This window comes from Labrus mixtus, chromosome 21 (assembly GCF_963584025.1).
Source record: "Labrus mixtus chromosome 21, fLabMix1.1, whole genome shotgun sequence".
Lineage (NCBI taxonomy): Eukaryota > Metazoa > Chordata > Actinopteri > Labriformes > Labridae > Labrus > Labrus mixtus.
The window spans coordinates 22,364,962-22,377,842 of record NC_083632.1 but is presented as its reverse complement, the minus strand read 5'-3'; the positions used below and the strand labels follow the sequence as shown (position 1 = coordinate 22,377,842).

At 41.5% G+C, this 12,881-nt stretch overlaps 1 protein-coding gene across 5 annotated transcripts in view; it reads left to right on the top strand.

Annotated features, from left to right (window-relative positions):
- Positions 1 to 12,881, top strand: part of raraa (retinoic acid receptor, alpha a) — a 152,211-nt gene that overhangs the window by 51,802 nt on the left and 87,528 nt on the right. The window lies entirely within an intron of this gene.

Here is a 12,881-nt window from a genome sequence, read left to right as displayed (position 1 = left end):
TTGTGTCCTACAGAGGTCATAGCATGTTGACCACCACTCTATAATATTCTTCTGTGTCAACCCCTGACCCACAAACCCCTGCCTCCTCTTTACTGAGTCATAAAAACACAAACACACACACAATAACATGCAGCTCTTAGTGATCCTTTATGTGCCCCACATACTGCTTACTGTAGGCCTGCTTCTCTGCCTGATGGCACTGGTCGACAGCTGGAAATGTGCATTTGCCCTCGAGGAAGAGGAGGAGTGACGATGAGCATGAAGCAGAGCTTGCTTGCAGGCTTTTAGTGCAGACTGAACCACAACAGGCCATAGCATTGGGTGATGCTGTCATGTGACATGTGTCCACACTGGCAGGTTTCTGACGATCACACACCACACAGCACTCAGCTCACATGGAAATTTCATCCCGTATTGATTTGTGGGGAGAAACATTACAGAGTCCTGAATAACTGCAGTGTGTTGATACTGCACTGTTTTATAGCTGACATGTTGTCACTCATTTAACCACACAACTGCAGATAGCAGGGAGCTGTGGCTACAAAAGATTTGCAAGTTTGCAATATAAGTGATGCAGCTTTCACTCAATGTAAAGGGTTGTGTTGGCTTAGGACTGTATAAATGTAGTGTTAGGCCTTTTAGTTAACGGTAGTTAAGATTATGATTAAGATTGACTAATTTCAGGACTTACTAATGTAAGTCATGCAACACACACATGGTTGGGGTTTAAGGGTCTATGCAAACTTATCAACCTGTGATAGCTATTATCAAATCCTATCAACCTGTATTCACATAACATACAATTACTCCTGAATTAACCTCAGCTTTAGCATCAGGGTGGGTAGTCAAATGCCAAAAAAAGCCTCCTAGAGTGATACACTATTAACTTCAAGTCATTGAGATAATTGTTTCATAAGAAATCATCAGCCACCCACACATGTCACTTTTAATTTATATCATAAAACATCCGCCATTATCAGGACAGGCTATGTGCCACTGTTGAGCATTATTCAATAGTCTTGTTTTTTTACTCAAAATGTGGCCGTTAAGGTCGTATGTCACCGGGGCGGGGGGGGGTTTGGTCTGCACTGGGACTTGAACTGGCAACCCTCCGGTTCACAGCCCAAGTCCCTACAGACTGAGCTACTGCCACCCTCTCAACAAATCAAAAATGTTTTTTTTCCTAAATATTTCCTGCTGCATTCACAAATCAGCTCACACCAACTTCAAACAATTTTTTTAGTACGGGGCTTGGAGAAAAAAGTTGAAGTAAAGTCAGTGTTAATAAAAAGTGTTTGTTTCATACATGCAGCTCACCCTGAAAATGTTGGGACATTTTCAGGAGTTCTGTTGAGAGAGAGCTGACACCTCATATCTTTATATCTATTGAAACTCTCCTTTCATATAAGCTAGCTGGTTTAAAGCCTACCATGCTTTCAGTCTAGCATATTGTACACCCTTTGCATTGCTTTAAGGGAGTTTTTTCAGGGTTTTGTATTGCTGCTCTGGGGCTCTATAAGTCCAGAATAATTTAACCTATAGCTGTTCTAAGCCCATTACAGCAATTCTATGAAGGCCACATACTGTAGGTAACTGTCCTTATATAGAGCTCATGTTCCTTGAACATATTGTGTGTGGATCACCTCTGGTCTACCTTAATGTTGTACAGTGGTTCTCTATTGTGTCATTGTCAGTGTTTAAAGCCAGATGAATATGCAGATAAACACACAGTAACCAACACAGAAGGGTAGATAGTTCAGGTAATTGAATGCGGCCCTCTGAACATAAAATGCTAACAAGCCCTGTGGAAACACAGTGACATTTAGACTGGTAAGTCAAACCAAACACAAATTAAAACACACACACACAAACACGTGCAAACACAATAAGCCTTTGTGCAACAATTGTGGCTACATCAAAGATACACTCACAAATACAGCACGCATAAACCTGTTAGCACATATGCTCTAGACAATATGCATAAACATTAATGCACTCCAGTTAATCCTTTACATTGATACACCATAATCAGTAATACATTCCTTGATTTATGACTGCAAAATTTGTTAATACAGTTTAAAAATTACATTTAGTTTCCTGCAGAAACCGCAAACTGTCAGTTTTAAGTAGGCACTACCCACTCTCATGAGCAGATTGTGTTTGATCCTTGAGCGGGCGAGCGGCGATATAAACAGGAAGGGGCCCTGTGCTTTAGTGCGTCATTAGCTCTCGTGTCATCGGATCTTCTGTGTTGAAATGTGCAGAAGTGTTTTGCATTACATTGTTAGCTTTATATCCTGGATAGGTACACCAAGGTGACATAACCTTAAAAGCAGACAGAGAGACGTAAGATAAAGGTGGAAGTGGTGATTACACACACACACACACACACACACACACACACACACACACACACACACACACACACACACACACACACACACACACACACACACACACACACACACACACACACACTCACAGTTGATTATTGAGTGGAAAAATGAAACTTCTTCCTGAGGAAGCTGTGATCTGCTCCCTGAAGAGAACAGAAAGTGATGGAAATGTCTTGGTAAAGGTGCATGCACCCATCTATGTTTATGCATATGGGAAATGACAGCTTAAGTGTTGTGGCTTGTGTGTGTGTGTGTGTGTGTGTGTGTGTGTGTGTGTGTGTGTGTCAGCGGGTGGGGGTGTGTTGAGTCTGTTGGAGCCCTCCTTAGAAATATGGACTTCATTTCTGCTGGGCCTCTCCCACTAACTGGAACAGGATTGGAGGTGGATTCAGACAGCACCCCCCCACACACACCCCCCACCCCCCATCCACACACACGCATGTACGCACGCACGCACACACGCACACACAGACATATTTGTAGGCACTCGTCTTTCTATTCTCTATTGTGAGCCAGAGTCGAAGTGGACTAGCTACCTTCAGTATGATTACCAATCTTCCATTAACAACTGGCCTCCAAATCCGCTGTCTGTTTGTCTGAATAGCATCCAGCTAATTTTAACCATTTTATTTGTTAAGACTGTCCTTCAGGTCAGGTCTTTCCAACTCAATTAAAAACAGCCAGCTTTTCATTCTGGAACATGTGCATGGTTTCTTTGTCTATCTTGATAAAACTTCATATATATTCCGATCTGATGGATGTTTGTTGGGCAAAATAAGCACTTTTAAGAAAGTAAACTTTGTCTCCAATATATTGTGCCATTATTACATTTTTTTTTTTATTAACACACATTTCAAAGACAAAATGACCAGTCAAAAATTAATTGAATTAGTCAGTAATTAAAAAATGGAAGAAAGAAAAGGTTAACCCGTATATGATCAAGAACCAAATTGACTGACATTGTACACATTTGGACAGAAATGCACATAGTGCATACAGTGGTGGCGCAGTGGTTAATTTTGCGCGCCCCATGTATGGAGGCTATAGTCCTCCAAGTGTGTGGCCCAGGTTCAAATCCCACCTGTGGCTCCTTTCCCGCATGTCATTACCCATTCTCTCTCTTCCTGATTTCCGTCTCTATCCACTGTCCTATCTCTCCATCATTACTGTAGGAAAATGCAGCAACAAAACTACCTTCATGCCAAACACACAACATTTTCATATTCATGTTCATCATATCTTTTCCACCAACTGTAGTAGAAAGTATTTGGAGACAGGATGTGTTTGGTTATATAAGCCCTGATCAATGCATTTGAGTAAACCATAACAGATAATATAAAAGTGATTGGAATGTCAATCAAAAGTAACTTTTTTATGCTTTGTCAAATCTATGTCAAATTTAGTGACTGTCACCCAAACATTTTAGGAGGCAATTTCCAAAATGGAAAGATTTGTCTGAACTGCAGTATCTCCAGAAATATAATTACAGACCAAAAGTTCAAGCCAAATGTAAAGTCTGCTATTATAGGGCCTCCATGAGGCCAAATTGGAACTCTGGGTCCTTACCAATACACATGCTAATGACATTCACATGGACAAGGATTTGTTCCTTCTTTGGTTGTATAATTCTGTTATTTGATTTTTATCAGTATGGTTTTTCTCTGTTTTTGTTCAGAGCTCAAGATATTTGTTGCCTCTTTCCAAGGAGGGCATGGATCTCTATATTTCCATACTGTATATAGTCATCCCTATTTTCTTAGTACAACAGTGAGGACACACAGATGGTCCTTAAAACAAATCCAAGTTTATATTGCCACTTTATAGCTAGAGGTCAGTTTGGTTCATTTAGTGTTAGAGGAGCTAGCTGAAAGTGCTGAGGAAACACGGGATTGTCGGCAGAGTACCGTAGTGCTGGTGAGGCCGCTCTGAAAGAGTGGAGGCAGTGTGTAACTGTTGGGAAAGAACAACATGCGCTACAGACCCCAGACCGCAGGAGGCATGACTCCCTCACCGCTCAGGAAACCTCAGGGCTTTCTACTCCACGTTCTGTTAGCTCCCCCCTATTTCGTCTCCCTGGAACTTCTTCTTCTAATCCCAGATTTCTACGCCATATTTTATTGTGTCCTTCTGAGTTTTTGTCACCTCCTCTCCCTGTGTCTGTATATCATTGTCAAAGTCAATCCAGACATTTAGCCTTTAGCTCCTTCCCTGAAATGGCCTATTCCCCCCCTCCTCTCACTTGGCTCTGGTCCCTCCTTTCTCCCCCGCTCTCTCCCTCTAACCTCGCCACTCTCTTCATATTTCATATTAAGCAATCCTTTCCATGGAGCCAGCTGTGTAAACAATAGGGACCGGCCGTCCATGTTTTCTCAAAGAGAAAGAGAGAGAGAATGCCGGAAAAACCTGGACACAAGGAGCTCGCCGCACGCCGTCCTCACTGATGATCTATGGCCCTTTGTCTCTCTCTCTCTTCGACCTCCTTTGAGCGCGAGTGGGACTTTCTGGGCAGAGTGTTGGATTTTCTTTTTGTGTGAGTGTGAAGTGCACAGGGCAGTGTGTTTATGCGGGTGTGGGAGCGTTCTGTTACCATAGCCCCCTGCAAATATTGACTGAGTCGAATAGCTACAGTGAGTAGCTGAACAGCAAACACAGCGTGTCCTGCTTCACCTGATACTACTTGAGTTTTGTCACCAACTTCATAGGCCCCCTGTAATAAGACAAGCTTCCACTGATTGGTGTTCTCAAGCTGTTATGTTTTTTTTTTGTTTTTTTTAAAGACAACTTAAACGTGCGTCACAAAGCTGACCTATATTTCACAAAAGCTCTAACCCATGCTCCTCTTCTATCTATAGCTCTAATCTGTCTACATGATCTGTTTGCAGCCTATTTTCACACACATTCCCGGAAGCTGTGCTTGTTCCCAGGACTTAACTGTCTTCATGTGATTCTCTTTATTTAATGGGCGGGTTGGCATGCGATGTTAGTTGTAGGTTTTATTGACTTTGGATGACACAGTTAGTGTGTGTGCATCTGTCAGAGTTTGGCTGTGAATGTATGCTTATGGGTGTACATGCATGCAGGCAGGCAGATGGTCCAGTTCTGCACGGACACCCACAGCAGCACTCATTATGTATGAAGGAAGCAGACGACCACCTTACCCTGACAAACACGCATACACACATTACACACACCCTGGGTTTATTTTTTGCAGGTGCAGGGCTTGCTGGCATTTGAGATAATTAAAGGTTGACCTTTCTGAGGTGAGGCAGAAATGTCACCCAGGCTGCTTCACTGACAAGTGGATTCACCCCACAGGGGGCCTCGGCGAAACAGCTGAGGATTCTCACCGCCCTGGATGAGCACTTAGCACCCTTTAGCCCCTCTTGCTGTACACTTTTCTGCCTGTCATTGAGAAGTTGCACCCACTTCCTGCTCTCACTCACAATGCCTCAGCTCAGCATGACTCACAGTTATGCAGGTGGAAGATGCACTGAGGTTGAAGTGTTGTTGGTTCAGTTCTTTTTGTTTTATGTATCAGAAATGATTAGGATTTATCCAATAATCTCTTTTGCATGAATAGATCCAGAGATAAAGTGTTTTAGGAGATTTTTGAGTTCTTGAGATACAATTTTTATTTAAAATAAAATACATGAAAATAGAACGCTGCATGCTGTATTTTTGTAGGCCACCTTTGAGCATGGCCCTGATTCCCTACATTAATCCAATGGGATTTTTTTTTTTTTAAGTAATGCAGAAAGTAAACTTTGTTGGAAATAAAATTTTGGGATACATATAAAGTGCTGCCAGAGAGACCGTCTTTACAAAAGAACAGCACTTCGGTTTGAAGTATAAATACAGTCACCAAAACAGGGCTTTACCACAAGAGCGGTGTGTCAGCAAAACAGCATACTAGTCACTTAATTACAGCCAGCTTCCTTTTTTCTATTGTTGATTCTGACAAAACGGTTTGACTAACACATTTCAACTCCCTTTCCATAGTCTCACATTTAAGAAGCAACTCTGCCAAATTATTGTGATCAGGAAAAAAGATGATTGTCTGTCTGTGTCATCTGTGTGAGAATGGGGACGCATGAGAATTCAGCTGAGAGCAGACTTCAGTGTTTGAATTATATGTGAAAATAAGGATAATAAGCATGCCCCTGGACCCCCAGACCCCCCTAGCTGGCTAAAATGCAAATCTGATCCGATGGGAAAAAAACCTCATGGGCTTTGAAACAAGTGAGCCAGAAGTTTAGAAATGCTCAGCCGTGTTTTTGATACTGTCCTGCAGCACTCATTGGTTGACTAATAGTTAGTCTGTATCCATTTGATTTGATGGTAAGGCTGTGGAATAAAGTAGTGAGTGTACTGCATGCATCACATTTTTTGCATGGATTGGATGGATTTGTTTACATTTCTATGCTATAAGCTGGACAACAATCATTCTTAGGATTCTAATAGTATTCCTGGATTAGGACATCTTGCATACTCTACATAGTCTATGGTTATCTTATACCTAAGGACAAGTCAGCACTTCTTAATGTCCAGAAGGTCATATAGACATTTTCAAAGGAACCAAAACTGTTTAGGAATACTTTAAGAATATTATTTTTAGATATTTTCTATTCAGCTAAAACTTAGATTTTTTGGCTAAAACGTTTTGAGGTTTCTTTAAACTCTGGTCTGTTTTTAATTTCCCTGCACCTTTGTCTTTAAGAGAGAAAGAGATGAAGTTAGAGCACTGCAAACTCTCAGTGACCTTGTTTGACTCCCAAATTTCTCACGAGCATTGCGTGACAGTTTCTGGCAGCTATCCATCAGCTGTGTTCGCGACTTGTCAGAGTGTCCCCACCTGCCTCCATCCCCCCTCTACACCCCTGCAGATGTGCTATACTCATCATGCCAGGCCCCTCCCATCTGAGCTAGCAGTGTACAGTAAATGCAGTGTACTGTAGCCCCCCCCCACCCCTCCCCTCCCCCCCCCCCCACACACACACACACACACACACACACACACACACACACACACACACACACACACACACACACACACACACACACACACAAACAGCCTGCATGCGTGACCACACTCAACACACATGATCTCAGACACCTGTTGATATATAAACCTGCGTTTGTCTCACACGTGCATCACTGCACACACAACAATACACACACTCACACACTCCTAAATGTGCAGTATGTACACACCCTTGCGTGCACAATAAGCGCATTTGCTCCTGCAATGTCACATCTCACTGCTGACGTATACATCTACCCACGCTGCTGTCCTCATAAATATTTCAGTGCATCGTGCTTCAGCGACTTCCATTATCTGTAACACTGCAAAGCCATACAGCTGTGTGCTGTGTGAGTCCGTGTGCGGTTAAAGAGCCAGAAGCCTGTGGAGAGGTTTTTTTACAAATGCATGTGGGTTTAAGGTTTAGGCCAATTATAGAGATATTCTACCTCTGCTGTCTCTCCACTTTAAACTGCTAAATACTCTGTCAGCATCACAGAAATAACATGGATAATTACATGTGTAAGTATATATGAAGCAGCATGTATGTCATTTTAAACAGCAGGTGAAACACTGTATTATAATGCCAGGCCCTCAGGGGAGGAGCAGCATTCAGAAAGTAGCAGCTCTTACATTACAACTTGTAATCAATGGACTTCATATTCATTTTTCATTCATAGTTTTTTACCTAAGCTACATATCACTGAGCAATACCATTCTGATAATAATAATAATAATAATAATAATTTATCCTTTATTAATCCCGCAAGGGGAAATTCAGTTTTACACTCTGTCTAATGAACATGCTACACAAACATAGGCCGAAATACACACACATGCACAAACAGGATCCTATGGACATGCATTAATGGAGAGTTCTCAGAGTGAGGGGGCTGCCCACAGTGAGCGCTCCAGAGCAGTTTTGGGGTTCGGTGCCTTGATCAAGGGCACCTCGGCAGTGCTCAGGAAGTGGACTGGCACCTCTCCAGCTACCAGACTAATTTCCGGACTTGGTCCGTGCCGGGACTTCAACCGGCAGCCCTCTGATTCCCAACCCGGGTCCCTAGATCCATTCATGTACTGCGTGGGTTTGCACTTAACACTGTGTTCTGAAGTCACAATGAAATGAAAAGGTCAAAGATATATGCTTAATGGAGCCATTCTTTGAAAACATGCTTTGTATGGCATTGAAGCTCCATACACATCAAGAAGACACAAAGAAAAATAGCTGATGGTCGACCAGCAGAAACTTTCTCAGTGTGGATTAGAGGAAATAATCCTCCATAGCAGAAGAAACTTTTTAAAAAGCACGACGTCAGCATTTTACAAGTAACAAGTTGCTAAGGTTGTTTACTGACACACATTGCAGATTATGACATCTACATTCATTGGGACGATGGAAACCATCTACTTCGATCTACTTCGTACTCATTTGAATAATTTACAGTTATAAATCGAGAGTATAAATCCTTTTTAATGTAAAGGAGCATTTTCTTTCATTCGAACGGATATGGCTCAGCAACCGGAAGGTCAAGGGTTCAATCCCCAGCTGAGCAACATGTCCAATGTGTCCTTAGAGAAGACACTTAACCCTGAATTGCTCCCTCTGCTTCAGTGGTGGTGTATGAATGTGATTAGTTACTTCTGATGGATGATACTACATAGTGATCACTACCATCAGTGTGTGAATGTGTAGGTGTGACATGCAGTGTAAAAGAGCTTTGAGTAGTCGGAAGACTAGAAAAGCCATATATAAGCTCAAGTCCATTTACCATGAGTTTTCCAACAACTCTTTTTCACTGTACTGTTCTGCACATTTGAACATAGGAACAATCTATGAAAATGGAAAGTAAGTGTATGCATATGTGCCCTGTTCACATTTTTGGCCCGTTTTCCCTCTTTCTGTTTCTCTTCTTGTGCATAGATCTACTTAGCTTCGTTTCCGTCGCTGTTGGGTTCTGCTGCTGATTTTAAACACTCAAACGGTTTGAAACCAACAAGGGCCGACAAGGGCCATTACTGCAGGACACGAAGCAAAAACTACTATCCCTAATGCTCACTGATGGCCAGATATGGTGTCTCAGGGCCTTAACTTAGCCATGTTGCTAATTCCACTGAACTGTACAGCATTCACAACACACTGCAGTGTGATGCTGCTGCCGCTGACCACCAGCTGCTCCTGACACAGAGATATGTAGCACAAGCAGCACCCATCATAGATAATTGGTCATCATGAGAGTTGCAGATGACACATGGTGGTGTGTGTGTGTGTGTGTGTGTGTGTGTGCATGTGTTCTTACTTGTGTGTTATCTGAAGAGTCGCCCTGAGCTTTTTCAAATCCTCTACAACAACCGGTGTGTTTTTTTCTGTCTGTCAGTGACTTCTTTGAACTTCTTCTGCATCCATGCACATGTTTACGTGGTGATTTTTTACGTTCAAACATGCATCTCTTTCTATGCATGCACACACCGCAGTGTTTCTGTATGTCATGCGTTGCATTCACTGTCCCCTGGGGCTCTGTTCGCCGCGTTGTCCACCCTGACCTCATGCTGCCATTTGCTTTTCTGATTATTAATTCAACGTTTGCTGTCACATCCAATTACAGTCTCTCATGCCTGTGACTTCTGACCCCTCCTTTTCCTTGCCTGTTACATGCCAAGCACAGAGTTAAGACCAAGTGACCCAGATTGTTTGTTTTTCTTTCCTTCTACTGTAAGAGATCACATACATTCCCTCTGGAGCTGCCTATTTGCTCTAGCGATAGATGTTAAAAGAGACAGATGAGGCTTTACAAATGGGGGGATTGTTAGAAACTCTTTGAAAAGATGTACATTAGTGGCTCGATTCCAGGCCCCAGGGTCCCTATAGGCTGCACTATTACATCACCACTTCAAGTTAGAGTGTGCTTTTTATTCCTGTTTTTAGCCTACACAAATCCATGGTCCTGATATGCTGCGGAATCCAAGTGTGTGAGTGAATTTTTTATGCATACATGCATAGGCTTACAGTAAGCTCACATTCCTGTTTGTTACGCTTGTTTTCCTTTATCTTTAGTGTTACTTTCGCATGTTCACGTGTTGTCGACCTTGAGCACGTCTATACCTCAATGAAGACCCTATTCTGTGCAGCATTATGCACACAACTGCTCCCCCTTTGTTCTCCTCCATATCAACGACCTTATGTGTCAGCCCTATCATATGGAACCCATACATCATACATACAAAGGGAAGCACAAGCTGCTAGAATGGAGAGCACCCTGACAGAGGAATGGAGGAGAGATTAGTGTGTGTTCGTGCATGTATTTTGTGTATGTGTGGTAAAAGAGATGTATGCAGGAAATGACAAGGAGAAGTCGACTTTAATGGATATATTCACTTGTATTTATACTCTCTATTTAATCTAGTTATTTAGATTTGACATGTTGCATGTTTGCAGGATTCCAGTCTGTCCTATCCAATGTATGATCAGAGTAAAGCTGTTGTGTAAACTGTGATTGCTTTGTATACATCGACAGGGAGGAGTATGTGCAGTGCATGTCAGCAGCTTTACTCTGCTTTGGTGTTGCGTGTGCAGTTTTCCCAGCAGATTATACGCACCCTCAGTTGTGTCTTGAGTTCTCGTTCAGTGGTGTGTGTGTGTGTGTGTGTGTGTGTGTGTGTGTGTTTGAAATGCTTCAGCTGCAGCAGTCAGAGACTGTTTACAATCAGTGAGTGTTTGTCTACTCTCAGCTCCAGGCACTGGGCCTCATGCTCAAAACACAAAGCCAAAGTTTTTATTTCTGACATGTCCAGGTGTTTTGTTGAATTTTTCAATCTTTTTCTTTCATTTTCCATCTTTCCTATCTTCCACTTTTGAGTACCGAAACGCGGCGGCAGTGGGCCAAGTAAGTTGTCCAAGATATATCCCTCTCCCCAGCAATGTTTTCTAGCTCCTCTTGGGGGTTCCCGACCAGAAGGCATATTTAAAACAAATAATTTCTGTGTTTTTAAAATGTTTGCCCCAGCAAAAAAAAAAGTGTTAATGCAAGATGGCTCCAGTGATCAGTTTTGTCAAACTTCAATGTGATATTTTATAAATATATTGATAGAACTTGATGGCAGTACTAGGCTGTTAAACAATCTCTCTTGGGAATTGTACAAAACTTTTCTGTTGCAAGATTTGGATTTTCAAAACGTATCACACAGCAGAAGTAGTGACAACAGTCAGTAATTGCTACATGTGAAGAACACACTAATATACATGCACACTTCCCACTGCAAATCATTGTTGTAGCAGCCAATGAAAAAGACTGCTGAAGTGACTCTGAGAGTGACCTAAAAACACAAGCTGATTACTTTAACACAGGCTGATCTTAAATTTGTGACAGTTCAGCTTGCTTCTGCCAGATATACTGGGACCACTAAAAAATGTGTTGTAGAGGCACTGATTTTTAAGTGTAACTCGTTTCCTAAGTGTTTTTAATAGTTTGAATCATGTAATAATAATGTCATGAACAATCATCTGGAAAGACAACTTTTAACTGTAACTGTTGGTTCCAGGCTTATCAGGTTATAATCTAAATACTCCTCAGACTGGCAGCATTGTCAGATTTAATATTCTGATTGATACGATTGATATATTGGTTAAATATTGATCAGTATATAAATACGTCTTATGATCCTGTTTTTTTTTATTTCTCCCGGAGATGATGCTTATCTTTAGGGATGAAATGTTCTCTAGTGTCTGCAGCTCTCTGTCTAGTGACCTTTACTCAAAAGCCAAATGACTCCTACAAGCTCTGGATACTGCGCATAACAAAGGAAGGATGTTTCTAACTTTATCTTTCTAAATCAAAAGTCATGTGAGTTGAAACTTTCACTTTAGAGCCTTTAGGTTCTGATTCTATCTATTGCAAAAATAATGGAGGCAGGTTTTACTCCAGCCTTTTTTTTTATTAGTTATAAACAACAATTTCAATTTCTATTAACTATAAAATCAGTGACAAGTATTTGCTGGTGTAAGTGCCTTGTAATTTTGATATTGCTTATCATATAGAAAGGCTTCTTATAGTGCCTCAATGGATGCTGTAATGATAATAGTAAAGGAAGTGGCCCATTTCCAGCCTGTGGGTTCTCCTTGTGTCCCTTTGAGTTGTAGTTCCTCTTTGAAAGAGCCGTTTCAGCATCTGTGGCCTCTGGCTGTTGCATTAAAATATACTTGGCTTTACATCATTTCAGTGTACATTTTTGACAATGCTGATGCATTTTACATGAGTGCAACGTAGAGTATATCAAAGCTGCATTTCATAATGGCTATGGTTGTATAGTATCCTGTATTATGGAGCCAGAAATAATGTCTTACAGGCTATCGGGATGTATGTTATTTTAACTCTTAACTCTCTTTTGGTGTAATATGGCTACTCAGGGAGGGGAAAGGGGCTTTAAAAGCAAATTAAATTATATCTAACTCCTCTGGGATTTAAAAA